The sequence below is a fragment of the Schistocerca cancellata genome, chromosome 3 (assembly GCF_023864275.1).
Source record: "Schistocerca cancellata isolate TAMUIC-IGC-003103 chromosome 3, iqSchCanc2.1, whole genome shotgun sequence".
NCBI classification, from domain to species: Eukaryota; Metazoa; Arthropoda; class Insecta; order Orthoptera; family Acrididae; genus Schistocerca; species Schistocerca cancellata.
Window position 1 is genome coordinate 759018571 of NC_064628.1, and position 5742 is coordinate 759024312.

General features: G+C 42.9%; 1 non-coding gene across 1 annotated transcript; it reads left to right on the forward strand.

The window, feature by feature from the left end:
- The first annotated feature begins 4211 nt into the window (after positions 1–4211).
- Positions 4212–4295, forward strand: Trnas-gga (transfer RNA serine (anticodon GGA)). The gene is given in 2 exon segments: positions 4212–4251; positions 4261–4295. It is a non-coding gene; the product is annotated as a tRNA-Ser (tRNA).
- Positions 4296–5742: the final 1447 nt, after the last annotated feature.

Sequence of the window (5742 nt, forward strand, 5' to 3'; positions counted from 1 at the left end):
TGTGTCCCGGGTCGTAAATCGAACGCAGTGGACGAGTGCTGTACAAACAGCTACCCGAGTACGACTCACGACTGGTCCTCACATTTCGCTTCCACGAGTACGTCATCGCCTACTTTCTAGACTTCACAGAAGTTCTCCTGCGAAACTTGCAGGACTAGCACTGCTGCAGTATTCGTGCATATTTCGAAGGGAACTTCTTTGAAGTTTGGCGGGTAAGAAACGAGGTACTCGCGGAAGTAAAGTAGTGACGACGGGGTGCAAGTCGTGCTCGTGAATCTCAGTCATAGCACTTGGCCGCGAGCGGGAGAGGCCTTGCGTTCGATTGCCGGTCCGGCACAAAGTTTTATTCTGGCAGCAACTTTCATATCAGCGCAAACTCCGCTGCAGAGTCAAAGATTCATACTGGAGACATCAGAGGAAGTAACAATACAGACGATGATGACGACAACGTTCTTGACCAAATCACCTGTTACATAATAAATTACGTGTTATTGTACCTAGACTCACGTAAAACCTGTACAGTAGATACATGCACATAGCTTAGTAACAATGCGTATCAGTTTTTCCCCTCCCCCACCTCCCCCCACTGCCCCCTCCTCCAGCGCTGGACTTCGGTGGCGCAAATCTACAACTCATCTCTATCTTTTCCATCAACACCATAGCTCCTACAGTTTTGTTAAGTAACTCCCAGTTTCAAATATTCAGTAGATATAATTTTTATTTTATACTTATTACATACCGGGTGATCAAAACGTCAGTATAAATTTGAAAACTGAATAAATCACGAAATAATGTAGATAGAGAGGTAAAAATTGACGCACATGCTTGGAATGACATGGGGTTTTATTAAAACCGAAAAAACACCCCATATTGCTAGACGCGTGAAAGATCTCTTGCGCGTGTCGTTTGGTGATGATCGTGTGCTCAGCCGCCACTTTCGTCATGCTTGGCCTCCAAGGTCCCCAGACCTCAGTCCGTGCGATTATTGGCTTTGGGGTTACCTGAAGTCGCAAGTGTGTCGTGATCGACCGACATCTCTAGGGATGCTGAAAGACAACATCCGACGCCAGTGCCTCACCATAACTCCGGACATGCTTTACAGTGCTGTTCACAGCATTATTCCTCGATTACAGTTATTGTTGAGGAATGATGGTGGACATAATGAGCATTTCCTGCAAAGAACATCACCTGTGCTTTGTCTTACTTTGTTATGCAAAATATTTCTGTTCTGATCAGATGAAGCGCCATCTGTCGGACATTTTTTGAACGTTTGCATTTTTTTGGTTCTAATAAAACCCCATATCATTCCGAGCATGTGTGTCAATTTGTACCTCTCTATCTACATTATTCCGTGATTTATTCAGTTTTCAAATTTATACTGACTTTTTGATCACCCAGTATTTCATGGTAAAAGAAAAATCTGCAGGAAAAAACGAAATAATAATATTGAATAAGTTGATGTTATACAGCAACCAGCAACAAATTAATTTTGAATTACCTAATTCAAAAAGTACCGTTACCGCTTTCGAATTTTTCGCAAGTCTTCCTCAGACCCTTTTTCGTACTTTCATCAAAACAGATGATACATTGGTTTACTGGTGAGTTGCCCTAGGATAAACAATAATTCACAATTACATGCGTGTAACAAAACTGGCTGCGCTACAGATTTGCATTGGAATGTAAGTTACGTGAAACGTTCGTCTAGCGCACTTGTTTTTGCAATTATGTCCGAATGAAATATATCCTCAAGGATGTTCGTATTTTCACCATCACATACGCTTTGTTTGCATTGTAAAACGCTTTAGATTGATCACAAAACCAATTTTCATTGTGCATCACATGTTGTAATTTACAACATACGAAAACAAATACGAATACAAAATAACAGCAAACCGAAAAGACTTAAGAGGCGTATCACGGACAACGTTGCGCCGTACCCCGCAAGCGAGATGTGAAGGTCAGTGCGTACAACTTGACTCTGGGCCCTGACGTAGCAGCTAAGAAGGCAGGGTGAGAACTTGACCCTTCAAATCCCATAAAGCGACGGGTCTAATGCCAGCATCAAGTGAGAAAACAAACTTACGCACTCTTGTGGCCTATCGTCACCGTGAACTGTATCACAAATCCTATGTAACCATCAGACTCACAGAAATATTGTTTGCCAACATCTTGAACGCCATTTGGCCACAGTGGCAGTAGTCGCCGCCAACCAGTGTCCCTCTGAATAAACAGAGACGTTGTCCACGAGTTAATATCTTGACAGCAGCTCTCATAAACCGTGTCAGATACTTGTAGACAGTAGCTTTAGCGTATCCATTGAGGTGCGCCTGCTAATCCGTGTGCCACTTTTCATTCCAACGTCACTGTGGAATTTGTTCAGGTCCCGGTCTATATATGTCAGTGGCGTTCTGCCTTGCAGAATAGCCACATCGGTTTTGCAAATGTATTCAAAAATTGTTCTGTTTGCATATATTTGATTTCATCACCAAGCTGTAAGCGTCCAAAAATACTAACCTCGCTTCAAAACGAAAACCTTAATTTTATATAAGATCATCCGGTAGCAGCTGTTCAGTATTCACAAGCGAAGCGCGATAATGAAGTACTTCGTACAATGGCATCATCCAATATTTAATCGAAACTGTGTTCTTACAGATATGCTCGTATGGGAGAATGAACCTCTCGGTTATATATTAACTAAATAGCCGTTATATGAAGTAATAAACTTAGATCTTCGTAGTACTATTTCTAATGCACTTTTCAAAACAGCTGTGTCTGTTACAAGCGGCGATTTACAGTGTTGCAAACGGCCAGACATCACAGTTGATGGTCACTGGAGGTGCCGTATAATACTCAGTTAGTAATCACGTCCTCACTACTACTTTAAAGAATCGAACATTTGCGATCCGTTTAGAGAAAAGTAGTTTTTCAAGTGTCTCAGTGTTTATGACGTCATGTTTCCTGAAGTATGTGTCGTAATCATCAACACTCTGTCTTTCATAGTTGAAAGTTGGTGGCCCATCACACAGTCCTCTTAACAGTTTGTTTCCATTCTTTCCGGTCTTCGGCATCTCGGAGTAGCTGGTCCCATGTATGGTGTGTCTTCTCCGTTATCTGGCCTATCCGTCATCTCGGTCGTCTTCCCCGCAATGTTTTCCCTTCGACTTTGCCTTGGCTGATCATCTTATCCCAGTTATCCTCCTGTCGTCGAATGGTGGAAACAAATACTGCACAACCTTTTCCCCGGTTTGAGTTCTTAAAGGATAGATCCGTTGGTCCGTTTTTCCATACATGATATTCTCAGCAACCTCCTACATGTCTACATCTCAAAATCATCAGTTCTCTTGCAGTCCCAATCTGTTATTGTCCGTGTTTCAGGTCCACAAGAGAAAACTGGAAACACCAGCCATTTCAGCATTCTCAGTTTTTTATGGTTGTCGTTCAGCCATATAATTCTTCAAGTGTATATGTTATGTGTGTATACTGGCAGCAGGATGTGTTGCTAGTAGTAAAGAAGCAGTAATTTAAAACGACATGCCTGGTTCTGCAATTTTGCTGACGAAAACGTAGTAAGCGATAAATTCCTTTCCTTTTTTGTTGAGGTTGTCAGCTAAAAATTTCGGAAAGGTTTGAAGTCATGTGCAAAATATTTTGGAAGTCACTTAGTGCTCTAATTCTCAAATATCTGTAAATACAATATGCTTAATTTCCGCACTGGGGGAATGTTACGTGATACCACGTACTTATACGTTTATGCCTTTTACAGCGCCATCTATCACGAAGCGAAAAAAGTGGTCCAGCTAAAACATTCATATTTCTTTACATTCTACACGCATATGTAATAAAAATGGGGGTTCCTATTTTTAAAAAACGCATTTGATATCCGTTTGATCTATGGTAGCGCCATCTAGCGGGCCAGCCGTAGCACCATCTGATTTCCCCCTTCAAACTTGACAAGTTTCATTCTTCGTAGTTTTTTCGCTTGACGCTTATTTCTTGAGATATTTGGCCCGGTCTAATTATTCATATTGGTCGCGAGAGACTTCAGCAACTATATATACGTACATGTAGAGGGTGAATCGCCTAAAACTTGCCATCACAAATATTGCGGAGGTGGAAACTGCTATTGACGTGTGGTTTTCACAGAACGGATTGGAAGTCAGAGGTTCGTACTGTTGGTGAATAAACAGATTGTAATAATACCTAGAAAGCCGGCCCGAGTGGCCGAGCGGTTAAAGGCGCTACAGTCTGGAACCGCACGACCGCTACGGTCGCAGGTTCGAATCCTGCCTCGGGCATGGATGTGTGTGATGTCCTTAGGTTAGTTAGGTTTAAGTGGTTCTAAGTTCTAGGGGACTTATGACCACAGCAGTTGAGTCCCATAGTGCTCAGAGCCAATACCTAGAAAGTGTATTATTTGTGCAATCATACACTTTTTTAAATGCAACAGTTCCTGATGGTACTAACGAACTACAATTAGCGTAAATTAAAAAACCAACACTTGTGTAATACCTGTGGTATCACACGCTAAAAAACAAAGCAAGTGCATACACTAGTTACGTGGATTCTCACCAGTAACGGGACAATTGACCGTCACAGGTTCTGTCCAAAATGACCACCGGCAGCGGCAATACACCCTTTCAGTCTGGCATGGAACGACTGCTCCACAGATGCTAGCATTTTAGCGGAGATGTCTCAGCAGGCTGCAGCAACACGTCGTTGCATATCAGCGGATGTAGCCGGTATGTCCCTGTTGACAGTGTCTTTCTGCTGTCCTCACAAAAAAAAAAAAAAAAAAAAAAAAAAAAAAAAAAAAGTGGACGGTTGTCAAATCCGGGGAACGGGCCAGCCAAGGTACAGGTCCTCTGCGTCCAGTCCAACGATTTGGAAACAATTCGTGAAGACATCCTGTAGTACTTCGTGCACTGTGGGCTGGACAGCCATCATGTCGGTGCCACAGGTTCCTCCTAGCCTGCAGAGGAACGTCTTACAGCATCCGTGGAAGATGGTCTGTTAGGAGACTGCGTTCAGTGTTCCGTCTATGAAACACGGATCTATGAGCAGATGGTTCACTACCCCACAACACACGTTTACACTCCATGGACTCTGACGTTGCACCTGACGAAGCCAATGGGGAGTGTCAACAAATCAATAGTGCATGCTCCGGCGGTTTACCTGGCCATGATTGGTAAATGTGGCTTCATCGCTAAACTGGATACATGATACATCTAGAATATCCTGTGTTATGCCCATATATAGAGGTTGACACGATTCTTACAATAGATTCCATGCAGATCCTGATGGGAAGAGACGTGATAGGAATGGAACCTATGGAGAAAGCGTAGGACACTTGCCTGACCCATGCCGGTTGCTCGTGCGACTGCGCTGGAGCTAATGTGCAGAGCAGCAGCAAGAATATTAATTTTCCCCTCTTCTGTCGTCAGTTGCTTCCTTCTGTTACGTTGTCTAGTGTTATATTACCACTTTCACTTAACTGGTTGGAGGTTTGATAACTAATTGCCGAGATGGTTGACGTCTGTTGCGATATCTTGACACATACGCCTTATAAGAACGAACATGCATTCTTCCTACACTCTCCATACACCATGAGCATGTCGACTTCTTCTGCATTGGTAAATCCCATCGTCCACTCTCGATCTACTGCTGAGACTGTGACACACTGACTGACTAGCAAGTCGCATTGCGCTCAAGCAACATATAAGCACACTGTAAACAAACATAAGT